This window comes from Triticum dicoccoides, chromosome 5B (genome assembly GCF_002162155.2).
Source record: "Triticum dicoccoides isolate Atlit2015 ecotype Zavitan chromosome 5B, WEW_v2.0, whole genome shotgun sequence".
Lineage (NCBI taxonomy): Eukaryota > Viridiplantae > Streptophyta > Magnoliopsida > Poales > Poaceae > Triticum > Triticum dicoccoides.
Genome location: NC_041389.1, coordinates 713,882,723 through 713,900,946, shown reverse-complemented (window position 1 = coordinate 713,900,946; position 18,224 = coordinate 713,882,723). Strand labels below are relative to the sequence as shown.

The 18,224-nt window shown below is 45.4% G+C and overlaps 2 long non-coding RNA genes across 3 annotated transcripts; both read left to right on the top strand.

The window, feature by feature from the left end:
- The first annotated feature begins 4,017 nt into the window (after positions 1-4,017).
- Positions 4,018-5,404, top strand: LOC119306822. Its single transcript, XR_005149054.1, has 3 exons — positions 4,018-4,100; positions 4,947-5,283; positions 5,371-5,404. It is a non-coding gene; the product is annotated as an uncharacterized LOC119306822 (long non-coding RNA).
- Positions 5,405-5,751: 347 nt separating this feature from the next.
- On the top strand, positions 5,752-8,833 carry LOC119312894. Of its 2 annotated transcripts, none has more exons than XR_005151472.1 (3): positions 5,752-5,973; positions 6,076-6,625; positions 7,595-8,174. It is a non-coding gene; the product is annotated as an uncharacterized LOC119312894 (long non-coding RNA). The 2 variants fall into 2 exon arrangements; XR_005151473.1 differs by lacking the exon at positions 5,752-5,973 and adding an exon at positions 8,768-8,833 and having other exon boundaries at positions 6,030-6,625; positions 7,595-7,684.
- The last annotated feature ends 9,391 nt before the right edge of the window (positions 8,834-18,224 follow it).

The following is an 18,224-nucleotide window of genomic DNA, read 5'->3' as shown; positions in this document are numbered from 1 at the left end:
CGCGGTTTCGGTTTGAGCTCTTCAGGCTCAACAAGGCGGGATTCCGTGAGGCTGTCACGACTAAGTGGATCGCTGCGCGCAATTCTCCCCACCGCTCCATGTCCGCTGTTGACTCGTGGTAGTTTTGCACCAAGCTTGCCCGCCAATTTATGAAGGGGTGGGGCACGAACCTTGGCCGAGACCTGCGCGATCGCAAGAAAGCCCTCTTAACTGCCATCCAAGCCCTGGACACCCGCGCTGACACTTCCGGGATCTCCCCGGATGAGTGGATTTTGAGATATGATCTCGAGGATCAGCTCTCGACCATCTACACGGATGAAGAAGCGTACTGGAGGCTCCGCGGCACCCAACGGTGGGTGCTCCGTGGGGACGCTAATACGGCTTACTTCCAGGCTATTGCCAATGGGCGACGATGATGGAACTCCATCCACTCCCTGTGGGATGGAGATGCCCAGTGTTGGAAATATGCCCTAGAGGCAATAATAAAATGGTTATTATTATATTTCCTTGTTCATGATAGTTGTCTATTGTTCATGCTATAATTGTATTAACTGGAAACCGTAATACATGTGTGAATACATGGACCACAACATGTCCCTAGTGAGCCTTTAGTTGACTAGCTCGTTGATCAATAGATGGTTATGGTTTCCTAACCATGGACATTGGATGTCATTGATAACGGGATCACATCATTAGGAGAATGATGTGATGGACAAGACCCAATCCTAAGGATAGCACAAGATCGTGTAGTTTTTTTTGCTAAAAGCTTTTGTAATGTCAAGTATCATTTCCTTAGACCATGAGATTGTGTAACTCCCGGATACCGTAGGACTGCTTTGGGTGTGCCAAACTTCACAACACAACTGGGTGGCTATAAAGGTGCACTACCGATATCTCCCAAAGTGTCTATTGGCTTGGCGCGAATCGAGACTGGGATTTGTCACTCCGTGTGATGGAGAGGTATCTCTGGGCCCACTCGGTAATGCATCATCATAATGAGCTAAATGTGACTAAGTAGTTAGTCACGGGATCATGCATTACGGAACGAGTAAAGTGACTTGCTGGTAACGAGATTGAACGAGGTATTGGGATACCGACGATCGAATCTCGGGCAAGTAACATACCGGTTGACAAAGGGAATTGTATACGGGATTGCTTGAATCCTTGACATCGTGGTTCATCTGATGAGATCATCGTGGAACATGTGGGAGCCAATATGGGTATCCAGATCCCGCTGTTGGTTATTGGCCAGAGAGTTTTCTCGGTCATGTCTGCATGATTCCCGAACCTATAGGGTATACACACTTAAGGTTCGATGACGCTAGTGTTATAGGGAAGTTTTGTATGTGGTTACCGAATGTTGTTCGGAGTCCCGGATGAGATCCCGGACATCATGAGGAGTTCCGGAATGGTCCGGAGGTAAAGAATAATATATAGGAAGTGAGGTTTTGGTCACCGGAAGTATTACGGGTGTCACCGGTAATGTACTGGGACCACCGGAAGGGTTCTGGGGGTCTACTAGGAGGGATCACAAGCCCCGAAGGCTTGCATGGGCCAAGAGTAGGAAGGGACCAGCCCCTGAGTGGGCTGGTGCACCTCCCACCAAGGCCCAAGGCGCAGCAAGGAGGAGAGAGGGGAAACCCTAGGCGCAGATGGGCCTAAGGCCCACCCTAGGGCGCGCCCCCCTCTCTCCCCCTCTTGGCCGCCCCCCTTCTTCCCATCTAGGGCTGCCGCCCCCCTAGGGGGGGGACCCTAAAGGGGGCACACCCTCCTCCCCTCCTCCTATATATAGTGGGGGGTTTTGGGGCTGCCAAACACACGAGTCTCCCTCTCTCTTGGCGCAGCCCTACCCCTCTCCCTCCTCGTCTTTCGCAGTGCTTGGCGAAGCCCTGCTGGAGTGCCACGCTCCTCCATCACCACCACGCCATTGTGCTGCTGCTGGACGGAGTCTTTCTCAACCTCTCCCTCTCTCCTTGTTGGATCAAGGCACGGGAGACGTCTTCGGGCTGCACGTGTGTTGAACGCGGAGGCACCGTTGTTCGGTGCTTAGATCGGATTTGGCCGCGATCTGAATCGCTTCGTGTACAACACCGACTGCGTTCTTTCAACGCTTCCGCATCGCGATCTTCAAGGGTATGAAGATGCACTCCCCTCTCTCTCATTGCTAGAATCTCCATAGATTGATCTTGGTGATGCGTAGAATTTTTTTGAATTATTGCTACGTTTCCCAACAGTGGTATCAGAGTTAGGTCTATGTGTAGTTTCTATGCACGAGCAGAACACAAGTTGTTATGGGCGTCGATTTTGTCAATTTACTTGCCACTACTAGTCTTATCTTGATTCGGCGGCATCGTGGGATGAAGCGGCCCGGACCGACCTTACACGTACGTTTACATGAGACAGGTTCCACCGACTGACATGCACTTGTTGCATAAGGTGGATAGCGGGTGCCAGTATCTCCCACTTTAGTCGGATTGGATTCGATGAAAAGGGTCCTTATGAAGGGTAAATAGCAATTGGCATATCACGTTGTGGTTTTGGCGTAGGTAAGAAACGTTCTTGCTAGAAACCTATAGCAGCCACGTAAAAAACTTGCAACAACAATTAGAGGACGTCTAACTTGTTTTTGCAGCATATGTCGTGTGATGTGATATGGCCAAAAGGATGTGATGAATCCAGAAATAAGAGAAGGATGGATGTACAAGCCTCCTCAGAGCTCAGTGATTCTGGGCCATTGGATCGGTTCTCTTGATGTGTTTTCGTCCATCCGATCGAGATCTGGAGAAGCCTGGGCCGTTGGATCTAGGATTGACACTGCTGAAATGAATAGTAATGGCAACAAAATGTAAATACCATGCCCCCACCGAAGCATTTTGGTCATTTCGCGTAGGGGGGGTATAAAAGGCGGCCACGTTCCTGGTGAAACCCTAGCCGCCTCGCTCCCGCACTCCGCCTCCTCCCTCCCGCACTCGCGCCTCGCCGTCACCTCCTCTCCCCTCCCCTGCGCCTCCTCTCCCTTCCCCTTCCGCCTCCTCTCCTCCTACCCACATCGCCACCGCCACCCACCGCCTCGAACCGCGCCGGAGCAGCAGCAGCAGGCCAAGGCGGCGCAGCAGCAGACTTTGGGCGACCAGCAGCAGCGGAGGGAGGACGAGGAGCACGACGGCGGCGGGGAGCGGCAGCAGCAGGCCAAGGCGGCGCTGCCCTTCTCCGCCATGTGCGTGCGAATCTCCCGCGACTCCTACCAGATCCGCCACAACAGAGCACCCCCCCGACAAGCAGATGAGGAGCACTACGGCGGCAGCGGGGAGCAGCAGCAGCAGGTCAAGGCGGCGTAGCAGCGAGCGCGAGCAGCCAGAGAGGAATGGCCACGACCCTCTCCCTCGGTGGCGCCGGCGTCAGCGCCTCCCTCCTCTGCAGCCCCCTGCCTCGCGGGGCTCATGGCGGTGCCGGATCCGGTGTCGGGGGCGCGCGGGGTCCGGGCGCGGTGGCGGCCATGGATGAGCTGGAGGTGGCGGCTGGCGCTCTCTTTTCACCGAAGGAGTGATGGATGCGGGACTGAGGCGTCGTCCTACACTCCCCTCGCCGCCGCCTAGCTAGATCGAGCACCCCATGGACGCTTCTTCGACCCAAGGCTCCCTCGACGGAGGGACGCTTTCTCCATATGTTGCCTGCTCCGTGCATCCTCTACTCCCACGTGCCTCTGCTCGCTCAAACCCAGCCGCAGCTCCTCGTCAGCCATGCGGGGAGCACGGACGAGCTGCTCATGGACGTCCATCCCGCAGCCCTGCCAACGACGGTGCCCAGCCTCCTCGACAGCGCGCCTCCTACTTGCCGCACGGTATGTGTCCTCTGCTGCATAGATGATTGACAAGCACCGCCAAGATCTGTTGATTCGACCCCTACCCCATCTCCGCAGTTGACAATGATTAAATGTTTGTGATTGCAGCCAGATTTTAGTAGGGGGAGCATGGATACTGCAGGGCTTTCATATGTTTTTTGATTTTGCAGATAGGGCTTTCTTCTATTCTGGCAAAGAGTCAAGCTAGCAACCGTGAAGATGCCGAATTCATGCAACTCCATCTTACTCCAACTCTCAGGTTTGTCTTTTTCCATCCTTAATCACATGTATTTTTTCGAAATTGATTAATCACATGTATGTGTTTCTACCATCTTGATCATGCATGAATAGAATTACTAGATGGAAGATGTTTGAAGTGCAAACTAATATAATGTTTAGGTTCAGATTTGGTGAGAAAGTGAGAACATGAATACATCAGAGATCAGACTCTATGCTCTGTAGCCAACCACTTTTTTCATGTAATTTTGTTAAGAAAAAAGAAACCATAGCATGCAATGCCTACCAGCCAGCTGCTAATAAGCACCTTCCCGAGCTCCTGTGCATGTCTACTCTCAGCACACGGTTGCACTGTCATTAGGGCAGCCCTACAGTTTATAGATGGGGGCATGGGGCATAATTGCACAGTTAATACTATAGTAAATAAATTAATATTCCAGTTACTAATCTTTTGTGCATTATATCATAGAGCGTAGACATTAGGTTTCAGTTTGACTCATGCATGCATCAGAGACCTCTCAGGTTGACCTTAGGTTTCAAACATTTATGCCTGCATATACCGCCCAGTTCCAGTTGCTCGAGATCACATCCCTCATCTTTGCCCCCAGCCTGTGGGTAGGAATAGAGTATTCTGATCTATAATTTCTTCCCGTGGTTGTGGGCCTTGTGGCAGCAGAATTTCAGTTTTTTCGATTGTTGTTGGACCCTGCAGTTGTAATACTTGAGCTCTATCTAAACGTGTTTATATATAGGTATGCTTGCACTGAAACCTAATCAGAATAGGTTTTTAGAATTAATCTATAGTTTGTTAACAAAATTGGTAAGCCATTGCAGCCATCTAATTGGTGGTATGGTGTGCTTCTGACAGTATTTCACGGCGTTTGTACCAGCGGCATAGTAACTAAAAACTACCGTGAACACAGCTTATTTATTGTTTCTGGAGGGCCTCACGGATGAGCTATTCATCGGCGGCACCCTGCCAGTCGTTTAGAGGATCTGCGGGAACAAATGAACAAGCAGAGTGTCATAAGTCAGGGACCAGCATCCATGCCAACTGCCCGGGATGACTGCTAAGGCAATTCATATTCTCTCTCAATCGTCAGCCACCATATGATGTTAATTGATCTTGATCTTCCCCACTCGCCAGTTCTGAAGACACTTCGGATCTCACATTAACTTCATTCAGTCTTTAAGAATAACCATAGGTATGTTCTACAATAGCCTTCTTTAAATTGTTTAATATATATTTTACAACTAAACAAACCTTCCAAATGTCTCGATATCATTTTCAGTAATATGCATCTCAAAGCTATGGCTCATGCGCCCATACAAAAAAGGTCAACTGACTAGATTGAGGATACGTTATGGCAAGAAGGCTATATATTCATGGTGATCTTAACCCCACTCTTGACTTTTTAACCGGTGCCCATAGGAAACATAATTAGGCATTTGTAATCATGAAAGTTTCTTTCATCATGCTTTCCATAATATAGTGAAATTTGACAACAAAATTATTTTCTGTGCTGCTACGTAGTCAATTCAATGTGGGTAGAAGATGTTGTCGTGGGTGTGCAGAGTATGCGGTGCATGGCTTCTTGTGTTTGTGTGTGTGTGTGTGTTCTTATATGTTAATTGGTGGCTGGTGTGTGTGCGTGCAGGGTGTGAACGGGGACAGCAAGTAGGCGGCGTGTATACTACACCAAGGAGCGATACAAGGCATGAAGCAAGCAAGCGAGCAGGTGTACACAGCGACCTGCTACTGCACTAATAGCCTTGACAGAGCACCGGGGCCGGCTCGACAGGGCATTTGGCCGCCGGCGGACCCTGGATGTGCGCGATGGAGATGAACCCCACGTCGTCGTCTCTGCAGCCTGGATAGAGCTCCGTCAGTGCTGGTGATCAACCCCACGTCTGTGCTGGTGACGGCGCTGTCCATCTACTTTCTCCACTGGTTGTCAGACAGTAGAGATCACATTGTGGATTTATGTTTTCTTCAGAGTGTTCTCCCATCATTGTTGGATGTCGAATTTGCAAGGCAATCCGTCTCTATGTCGATGTCTTAACCACTTCGTACTTCCGCACAATTAGCAGAACAGAGCAGTTGCCACAATTTACCCATTGATTTCTTGGACTGATTCAGACCTAGGAAAGCCTGCTACTTGTGCAAGCAACAGGGTAAGAAGTTTCAGTTTTCTTACTAATGCACCTCAATTTGTAAGGTTAGAACAATGTCAGTTTGCTTTATGTTTGTTTTCTAATTTCTACGTATTCCTTTCTTACATACTCTGCCTTCAAGCAAATCTTATCTAGGTAGTATGGAAAGCAGACAAATTATGTAACTATTTCTGTTTTCTCATGCTCTGCTATGTCAGATTGAGGAGAAAGAATTATTTTATTCACCTATCCTATTTTTTATCTATAATGATGTCATTTTTCCATCTCGCGATTTTTGCTCCAGTTGTGCTAATACTTTGTGTGCACTTCAGCGGGAATGAAATTTTCTTGCTACCATGTGTCATGGTAGTAGGTTGCTGCGGCAAAAAACTGGTAAGCCCCCTAAGAGAGGAAAAGTGAAAAAAGTCCCATCCTGCTTACCATGTTTTATCTTAAAAAATTGGCTTCTATTTTGTTTCTAACCTATATCTCTGCACGTTTCTTTCTCCAAACATGCTTTTGCTGCAACCCTGGTCAACTGGCTTGAACAGAGCTCACATGAGTCACCGCCAAATGACCCTTTTTTGAAATTCATTCTCTTATGCACTGAGAAAGGAGTTACTCCATGTCAGTATGTACATACAGATGCAAGCAATAGATAAACTGATGTAGATGATGATTGAAGAAATTTTCAGGAATTTTCCAATCTGAATTGGCTACAGAGTTGGGGAAAAGAGAAGTCTAGGCTCTGATGAACACATCTTTCCTAGCTGACTAACAGTTGGCACCTCTATATTTACATTACATCAGGCCAGCGCTACAAAGCCCATGTATGCCTCTGTCCGCCTGCCTGCGTCAATGGACGTTCCGATCACAAAAAAGTAGATAAAAATACACATTAGTTTGTCAGAATACATGTTGGTTATCTTACAAACGAGTATAGCTATCACAAGAATACAGCAAATATGTATCAATTTTTCAATGAAGCAAACTTATATTATGATTATCACATTTTGATCTTGGAGTAATGGTCGACTTTAGTTGATGGTTACTGCAGCCTGCACCAGTCCAGTATTTCTAATTACAAGTTTTAGCTCCATCGGGATAATCTGATTAGTGTATCACAAGCTTGATGTTTTTAATCGTGCAATTTTGTAGTTATTTTAGTGTTATGCAGAACACATAGATTTTTCACAACAGAAAGAAATCGATGTATAACCTGATTTTGCTTTATTATTTAGTACCAGTTGACTTTGTATATCCCAGTTTCTCCAGTGTTGTAACTCTATCAGATCATCAAATTAAACTAATCTTTTTCTTTGGACAGCTTGTAATTTGTAATATTATGATTTTCCTTTTCAGAAACCACTTCAACTAGCCTAGGACCATCTCTGGTCCGACGCGCGAGGCGCCTACCGAGTGCCTCCCCAGCTTAACGGTCCCAAACCCAAGGTGAGTCCCTCTTCCACCCATCCATCCTTGCATGTTGTCGCTGTCGGATACGGGAGGCCGCCGATTGCGTCGCTAGGCCAGACTAGAAGTGAAGCTTGCCTTTGAGTTTTAGGTTGGATGGTGAACTCGGTAGCTTATAGATTGTGGTTGTCCTTTTTGATCAGTGTATTGATGCAGTTGCGCCACTATATATTGTTTTCCTGCAAGTGGTCTTTGGGTCGGTGAACATTAAAACATTGTCAGAAGGATGGAATCAGTAATAATATTGATCCTTGCTTGGTGTCAGATTACTTCAGGTGACAACGGGTGTAGCTTGCTAACTATTTTATTGTCAGTTCCTCACTCACGGATGTCTCGGGCTGTTGATTTTTTCAGGCTTATTCTGGACATAGATTTATCCTGTTCATATGTTTAAATAAAATAGTTAAAGTTCATGTCTATGCTTCGTATGAAATAAAATATGGGATGTGCTTTTGAATCTGCAATATTTACAGCCTATAGGATTTACTTCTTTCAGCTCTTGGTTGTATGCCTAAACAGAATAACCGTAGTTCGAATTTATGTGTGGTAACAAACTAAATATGATAAGCATTTGTCATGTTCTAAGAAATAGTATATTGTAAAGAATCGGGTGAATTTTGCACTTCCATTTCTGGGTGTGTTGTTTCAGGATTTTGTAGGTTCCTGTTTATATTTCTGTATGCCTTGTGGTTTGAAATAGTGATGCTTCTCAAGTTGTTTTGTTTGCAGGTCTGGCAATATTTATTTGCGCCTAGCTCCTAACATGCATGGATCCATCATTTTATTATTTTGTCATCTCATGTAGTTTCACATGATGTTAGAATTCATCGTCCGAATTGTTAATTAGGTGGTAGCTTTGTCAAAATAATAATTATTAGAAGCTCAGAACCGTGAGAGATCGATGGTATTTCCAAACTGGAATGACAATGCTAAGACTAAATTTGACATTCAAGTGGAAATCATGTTGGTATTTGGTGCATGACAAGGTGCAGATTTCCTAACTTCTGCAATATGGTTTACTTGGTTTGTGCTGATCTGCTGAAGTCTTTGTTCAGGGATTAGATACGAAGTCTACTCAGCAGGAGGAGCATGAACAATTGTGAAGGAGAACCCCACTGCCTTGGACCAGGTTGCTGAACCAAAAGCAGAAGGTGCGAGGGGCACTGTTCAGGTACATGAATATTTCTTAGAGATCCAATCAGCTCTTTCATTTGTGATGAGCTTACTTATGATGGTTACCAGTCGTTGTCAAGTATCATAGCTGCTACTTTTTGTTTCCTTATATTGAAAGTGACTGGAATGCATTCCTTAATCGCCCTCATTGTGTGCACAAGGAGTTGCTGTTACTGATATATATTTGTTCTATGAAAATATGTTCCTTTTTTGGTTAAGAACACCACTTCATCATTTCTGATGTATAGCTTTCCTAGGTTCGTTAGCCAGTTATAATAATTTTTGTAGATCTTTCACAGTATCTTTAGGAATGAAGCCATGAGGATGCTACCTATTCTTTCCTTTCAAGTATCCGGCACTACGAGCTGCATTAGCTTCACCTCAGGATGTTGAAAGAGGAAGTAGGAGTTTTCAGAAATGATAATCTACAAGCGCAGTACATGTTCGTTGATTAACGAAGACAAAGGCCCTACAACTCAACTGCTGTAAACCTATTTTTACAATGTAGGGTATGAACTACTTGGCTTTATTTTTAACTTATGTACTGATGTAGAATGATGGCTCCTGTTTCTTACTTGTTGGTATGAGCTTTTTTGTTGTATTTTGTAAAGCTCATGTATTTACTCATCTATGCTAACTAGCATTGCTACAACATTTGTATACTCTAATAATTATACTTCCCTTGCCGTTGGCAGGGCTTTTTTTGTATAATTGCTCATACTTATGAATGTTGAAGCTACATATATTAGAGGCACTTATTACACTGCATTGGATGCAAGCTGTTGTTCTGCTAGCTTGTACCTCTTATGAAATACCAAGTGTTTGGCATGTAGCTGGCGCGCTTTATTTTTTTGGATTAGTTTGAATTGCTTACAACATATGTCATGTGGTAGCCAAGGTGTGCTTCCTATCACAATTTGAATGTTTCTTCTTCACTTTATTGTTATCCTGTATGAACGCATATGCTATACCTGGATTTCTATTAACTTAGTGTTATCTCTTTGACCAAAACGTTGTGACCGGCACCCCCGCGCCAGGGCGCGATCCCGATCTAGTGATATATATGTGATGTATGAGATTGATCATGTTCTTGTAATAGGAATCACGACTTGCACGCCGATGAGTATGACAACCGACAGGAGCCATAGGAGTTGTCTTAATTTATTGTATGACCCGCGTGTCATTGAATAACGCCATGTAATTACTTTACTTTATTGCTAAACTGTTATCCATAGTAGTAGAAGTAATAGTTGGCGAGACAACTTCATGAAGACATGATGATGGAGATCATGGTGTCATGCCAGTGACGATGATGATCATGGCGCCCCGAAGATGGAGATCAAAAGGAGCAAAATGATATTGGCCATATCATGTCACTATTTGATTGCATGAGATGTTTATCATGTTATTGTATCTTATTTGCTTAGAACGACGGTAGCATAAATAAGATGACCCCTCATAAAATTTCAAGAAAGTGTTTCCCCTAATTGTGCACCGTTGCGAAGGTTCATTGTTTCAAAGCACCACGTGATGATCGGGTGTGACAGATTCTAATGTTCGCATACAACGGGTGTAAGCCAGATTTACACATGCAAAACACTTAGGTTGACTTGACGAGCCTAGCATGCATAGACATGGCCTCGGAACACAAGAGACCGAAAGGTCGAACATGATTCATATAGCAGATGTGATCAACATGAAGATGTTCACCGATGATGACTAGTCCATCTCACGTGATGATCGGACACGTCCTAGTTGACTCGGATCATGTATCACTTAGATGACTAGAGGGATGTCTATCTGAGTGGGAGTTCATCAGATGAACTTAATTATCATGAACATAGTCAAAAGGACTTTGCAAATTATGTTGTAGCTTGTGCTTTAGTTCTACTGTTTTAGATATGTTCCTAGAGAAAATTTAGTTGAAAGTTGATAGTAGCAATTATGCGGACTGGGTCCGTAAGTTGAGGATTGTCCTCATTGCTGCGCAGAAGGCTTATGTCCTTAATTCACCGCTCGGTGTGCTGAACCTCGAACGTCGTCTGTGGATGTTGCGAGCATCTGACATACACGTTTTGATGACTACGTGATAGTTCAGTAATGTTAAACGGTTTAGAATTGAGGTGCCGAAGACGATTTTGAAACGTCGCAGAACATATGAGATGTTCCAAGAGCTGATATTGGGATTTCAAGCTCGTGCCCACGTCAAGAGGTATGAGACCTCCGACAAGTTTCTTAACCTACAAACTAAGGGAGAAAAGCTCAATCATTGAGCATGTGCTCAGATTGTCTGAGTACTACAATCACTTGAATCGAGTGGGAGTTAATCTTCCAGATGAGATAGTGATGGTTCTCCATAGTCACTGCCACCAAGCTATTAGAGCTTCATGATGAACTATAACATATTAGGGATAGACATGATGATCCTTGAGCAATTCACGATGTTTGACACCGCAAAAGTAGAAATCGAGTAGGAGCATCAATTGTTGATGGTTAGTAAAACCACTAGTTTCAAGAAGGGCAAGGGCAAGAAGGGATACTTCATGAAACGGCAAATCAGTTGCTGCTCTATTGAAGAAACCCAAGGTTGAACCCAAACCCGAGACTAAGTGCTTCTGTAATGAGGGAACGGTCACTGAAGCAGAACTACCCTAGATACTTGGTAGATGAGAAGGCTGGCAAGGTTGACAGAAGTATATTGGATATACATTATATTAAATGTGTACTTTACTTGTACTCCTAGTAGCACCAGGGTATTAAGATACCGGTTCGGTTGCTAAGTGTTAGTAACTCGAAATAAAAGAGCTACAGAATAAAACGGAGGCTAGCTAAAGGTGAGATGACGATGTGTGTTGGAAGTGTTTCCAAGGTTGATGTAATCAAGCATCGCATGCTCCCTCTACCATCGAGATTGGTGTTAACCCTAAATAATTGTTATTTGGTGTTTGCGTTGAGCATAGACATGATTGGATTATGTTTATCGCAATACAGTTATTCATTTAAGGAGAATAATGGTTACTCTGTTTATTTGAATAATACCTTCAACGGTCTTGCACCTAAAACGAATGGTTTATTGAATCTCGATCGTAGTGATACACATGTTCATGTTAAAGATATAAGATAGTAATGATAGTACCATATACTTGTGGCACTGCCATTTGAGTCATATTGGTATAAAACGCATGAAGAAGCTCCATGTTGATGGATCTTTGGACTCACTCGTCTCACAAAAGATTGAGGCATGCGAACCATGTCTATTGGTGTATATGCATGAAGAAACTCCATACAGATGGATCGTTTGGACTCACTTGATTTTGAATCACTTGAGACATGCAAATCATGCCACATGGGCAAGATGACTGAAAGGCCTCGTTTTCAGTGAGATGGAACAACAAAGCAACTTGTTGGAAGTAATACATTTTGATGTGTGCAGTCCAATGAGTGCTGAGGCACGCAGTGGATATCATTATGTTCTTACTTCATACATGATTTTAGTAGATGCTACGTATATTTACTTGATGAAACACAAGTCTGAATTATTGAAAGGTTCAAGTAATTTCAGAGTGAAGTTGAAGATCATTATGACAAGAGGATAAAATTTCTATGATATGATCATAGAGATGAATATCTGAGTTACGAGTTTGGCACACAATTAAGACATTGTGGAAATTGTTTCACAACTAATACTGCCTGGAACACCATAGTGTGATGGTGTGTCCGAACATCATAACTGCACCCTATTGGATATGGTGCATACCATGATGTCTCTTATTGAATTACCACTATCGTTTATGGGTTAGGCATTAGAGACAACCAAATTCACTTTAAATAGGACACCACGCAATTCCTGAACTATGGTTTAGAGAAACCTAAGTTGTCGTTTCTTAAAAGTTTGGGGCTGCGACGCTTATGTGAAAAAAAATTCAGGCTGATAAGCTCGAACCCAAAGCGGATAAATGCATCTTCATAGGATACCCAAAAATAGTTGGGTATACCTCATATGTCAGATCCGGAAGCAAAAGGGATTGTTTCTAGAAATGGGTCCTTTCTCGAGGAAAATTTTCTCTTGAGAGAATTGAGTGGGAGGATGGTGGAGACTTGATGAGGTTATTGAACCATCACTTCAACCAATCTGTAGCAGGGCACAGGAAGTTGTTCCTGTGGCGCCTACACCAGTTGAAGTGGAAGCTGATGATAGTGATCATGAAACTTCGGATCAAGTCACTACCAAACCTCATAGGTCGACAAGGACACGTACTGCTTCGGAGTGGTATGGTAATCCTGTCTTGGAGGTAATGTTGCTAGACAACAATGAACCTATGAGCTGTGGAGAAGCGATGGTGGGCCCGGATTCTGACAAATGGCTCGAGGCCATAAAATCCGAGAGAGGATCCATGTATAAAACAAAGTGTAGACTTTGGAAGAACTACTTGATGCATGATCATAAGCCTGTTGGGTACAGATGGATTTTAAAAGGGAAAACGGACAATGATGGTAAGTGTCACCATTAAGAAAGCTCGACTTGTCGCTAAGATGTTTTCCGACAAGTTCAAGGAGTTGACTACGATGAGACTTTCTCACTCGTAGCGATGCTAAGAGTCTGTTGAAATTATATTAGCAGTTCCTGCATTGTTTATGAAATCTTGCAGATAGGATGTCAAAACATTGTTTCCTCAATGATTTTCTTGAGGAAAGGTTGTATGTGATACAACCAGAAGGTCTTGTCAATCCTAAAAGATGCTAACAAGTATGCAAAGCTCCAGCAATCCTTCTAAGGACTGGAGTAAGCATCTCGGAGTTGGAATATACGCTTTGATGAGATGATCAAAGATTTTGGGTTTATACAAAGTTTATGAGAAACTTTTATTTTCAAAGAAGTGAGTGGGAGCACTATAGCATTTCTGATGAGTATATGTTGTTGACATATTGTTGATCAGAAATGATGTAGACTTTCTGGAAAGCATATAGGGTTATTTGAAAAGTGTTTTTCAATGGAAAATCTGGATTAAGCTACTTGAACATTGAGCATCAAGATCTATAAGGATAGATCAAAATCGCTTGATAGTACTTTCAAATGAGTACACACCGTGACAAGTTTTTTAAGGAGTTCAAAATAGATCGGCAAAGAAGGAGTTCTTGGCTGTGTTATAAGGTGTGAGTATTGAGTAAGACTCAAGATCTGACCACGGCAGAAGAGAGAGAAAGGACGAAGGTCGTCCCCTATGCTTTAGACGTAGGCTCCACAGTATGCTATGCTGTGTACCGCAACTAAAGTGTGCCTTGCCATGAGTCAGTCAAGGGGTAAAAGTGTGATCCAGGAAAGGATCACAGGACAGCGGTCAAGGTTATCCTTAGTAACTAGTGGACTAAGGAATTTTCTCTATTATGGAGGTGGTAAAATAGTTCATCGTAAAGGGTTACGCCGATGCAAACTTTGACACTAATCTGGATGACTCTGAGTAATAGACCGAATTCGTATAGTAGAGCAGTTATTTGGAATAGTTCCAAATAGCACGTGGTAGCTGCATCTAGGAGATGACATAGAGATTTGTAAAGCACACACGGATCTGAAAGATTCAGACCCGTTGACTAATACCTCTCTCACAAGCGAGATATGATCAAACCCAATGGGTGTTGGATTCATTACAATCACATAGTGATGTGAATTAGATTATTGACTCTAGTGCAAGTGGGAGACTGTTGGAAATATGCCCTAGAGGCAATAATAAAATGGTTATTATTATATTTCCTTGTTCATGATAATTGTCTATTGTTCATGCTATAATTGTATTAACTCGAAACCGTAATACATGTGTGAATACATAGACCACAACATGTCCATAGTGAGCCTTTAGTTGACTAGCTCGTTGATCAACAGATGGTTATGGTTTCCTGACCATGGACATTGGATGTCATTGATAACGGGATCACATCATTAGGAGAATGATGTGATGGACAAGACCCAATCCTAAGCATAGCACAAGATCGTGTAGTTATTTTGCTAAAAGCTTTTCTAATGTCAAGTATCATTTCCTTAGACCATGAGATTGTGCAACTCCCGGATACCGTAGGAATGTTTTGGGTGTGCCAAACATCACAACGTAACTGGGTGGCTATAAAGGTGCACTACCGGTATCTCCGAAAGTGTCTGTTGGGTTGGCACGAATTGAGACCGGGATTTGTCACTCCGTGTGACGGAGAGGTATCTCTGGGCCCACTTGGTAATGAATCGTCATAATGAGCTCAATGTGACTAAGTAGTTAGTCATGGGATCATGCATTACGGAACGAGTAAAGTGACTTGCTGGTAACGAGATTGAACGAGGTATTGGGATACCGATGATCGAATCTCGGGCAAGTAACGTACCGATTGACAAAGGGAATTGTATACGGGATTGCTTGAATCCTTGACATCGTGGTTTATCCGATGAGATCATCGTGGAACATGTGGGAGCCAACATGGGTATCCAGATCCCGCTGTTGGTGATTGTCCAGAGAGCTGTCTCGGTCATGTCTGCATGATTCCCGAACCCGTAGGGTCTACACACTTAAGGTTCGATGATGCTAGGGTTATAGGGAAGTTTTGTATGTGGTTACCGAATGTTGTTCGGAGTCCCGGATGAGATCCCGGACGTCACGAGGAGTTCCGAAATGGTCCAGAGGTAAAGAATAATATATAGGAAATGAGGCTTTGGTCACCGGAAGTATTACGGGTGTCACCGGTAATGTACTGGAACCACCGGAAGGGTTCCGGGGGTCCACCGGGAGGGGCCACAAGCCCCGGAGGCTTGCATGGGCCAAGAGTGGGAAGGGTCCAGCCCCTGAGTGGGAAGGGTCCAGCCCCTGAGTGGGCTGGTGCGCCTCCCACCAAGGCCCAAGGCGCAGCAAGGAGGAGAGAGGGGAAACCCTAGGCGTAGATGGGCCTAAGGCCCACCCTAGGGCACGCCCCCCTCTCTTCCCCTCTTGGCCACCCCCTTCATCCCATCTAGGGCTGCCGCCCCCTAGGGTGGGAACCCTAGAGGGGGCGGACCCTCCTCCCCTCCTCCTATATATAGTGGGGGTTTTGGGGCTGCCAAACACATGAGTCTCCCTCTCTCTTGGCGCAGCCCTACCCCTCTCCCTCCTCGTCTCTCGCAGTGCTTGGCGAAGCCCTGCTGGAGTGCCGCGCTCCTCCATCACCACCACGCTGTTGTGCTGCTGCTGGACGGAGTCTTCCTCAACCTCTCCCTCTCTCCTTGCTGGATCAAGGCACGGGAGACGTCTCCGGGCTGCACGTGTGTTGAACGCGGAGGCACCGTTGTTCGGTACTTAGATCGGATTCGGCCGCGATCTGAATCGCTTCGTGTACGACTCCACCGACTGTGTTCTTCCAACACTTCCGCATCACGATCTTCAAAGGTATGAAGATGCACCGTTGGAAATATACCCTAGAGGCAATAATAAAAGGATTATTATTATATTTCCTTGTTCATGATAATTGTCTTTTATTCATGCTATAATTGTATTATCCGGAAATCGTAATACACGTGTGAATACATAGACCACAATATGTCCCTAGTGAGCCTCTAGTTGACTAGCTCCTTGATCAACAAATAGTTATGGTTTCCTGACTATGGACATTAGATGTCATTGATAATGGGATCACATCATTAGGAGAATGATGTGATGGACAAGACCCAATCCTAAGCATAGCACAAGATCGTGTAGTTCGTTTTGCTAGAGCTTTTCCAATGTCAAGTATCTTTTCCTTAGACCATGAGATCGTGTAACTCCCAGATACTGTAGGAGTGCTTTGGGTGTACCAAACGTCACAACGTAACTGGGTGACTATAAAGGTGCACTACAGGTATCTTCGAAAGTGTCTGTTGGGATCGAGACTGGGATTTGTCACTCCGTATGACGGAGAGGTATCACTGGGCCCACTCGGTAGTGCATCATCATAATGAGCTCAAAGTGACCAAGTGTCTGGTCACGTGATCATGCATTACGGTTCGAGTAAAGTGACTTGCCGGTAACGAGATTGAACGAGGTATTGGGATACCGACGATCAAATCTCGAGCAAGTAACATACCAATTGACAAAGGGAATTGTGTACGGGGTTGCTTAAATCCTCGACATCGTGGTTCATCCGATGAGATCATCGAGGAGCATGTGGGAGCCAACATGGGTATCCAGATCCCGCTGTTGGTTATTGACCGGAGAGCTGTCTCGGTCATGTCTACATGTCTCCCGAACCCGTAGGGTCTACACACTTAAGGTTCGGTGACGCTAGGGTTGTATGAATGTGAGTATGCAGCAGACCGAAAGTTGTTCGAAGTCCCGGATGAGATCCCGGACGACACGAGGAGTTCCGGAATGGTCCGGAGGTAAAGAATTATATATAGGAAGTGCAGTTTCGGCCATCGGGAGAGTTTCGGGGGTCACCGGTATTGTACCGGGACCACCGGAAGGGTCTCGGGGGTCCACCGGATGGGGCCACCTATTTCGGAGGGCCCCGTGGGCTGAAGTGGGGAGGGGACCAGCCCCTAGTGGGCTGGTGTGCCCCCCTTGGGCCCCCCTGCGCCTAGGGTTGGAAACCCTAGGGTGGGGGGCGCCTCCACTTGCCTTGGGGGGCACTCCACCCCCCTGGCCGCCGCCCCCTTGGGAGATTCAATCTCCAGGGCCGGTGCCCCCCCAAGAGGCCTATATAAAGGAGGGGGGAGTGAGGGCAGCCGCACCCTGAAGTCTTGGCGCCTCCCTCTCCCCTGCTACACCTCTCCCTCTCGCAGAAGCTCGGCGAAGCTCTGCCGGAACCCTGCTGCATCCACCACCACGCCGTCGTGCTGCTGGATCTTCATCAACCTCTCCTTCCCCCTTGCTGGATCAAGAAGGAGGAGACGTCATCCGCTCCGTACGTGTGTTGAACGCGGAGGTGCTCTCCGTTCGGCACTTGGTCATCGATGATTTGGATCACGCCGAGTACGACTCCCTCAACCCCGTTCTCTTGAACGCTTCCGCACGCGATCTACAAGGGTATGTAGATGCACTCCTCTCTCTCGTTGCTAGATGAACTCATAGATTGATCTTGGTGAACGTAGGAAAAAATTTATTTTATGCAACGTTCCCCAACAGAGGCATCATGAGCTAGGTCTATGCGTAGTTCTCTATTGCACGAGTAGAACACAAATCTGTTGTGGGCGTAGATCTTGTCAACTTGCTTGCCACTACTAGTATTATTTTGCTTCAGCGGTATTGTGGGATGAAGCGGCCCGGATCGACCTTACACATACGCTTACGTGAGATAGGTTCCACTGACTGACATGCACTAGTTGCATAAGGTGGCTAGCGGGTGTCTGTCTATCCCACTT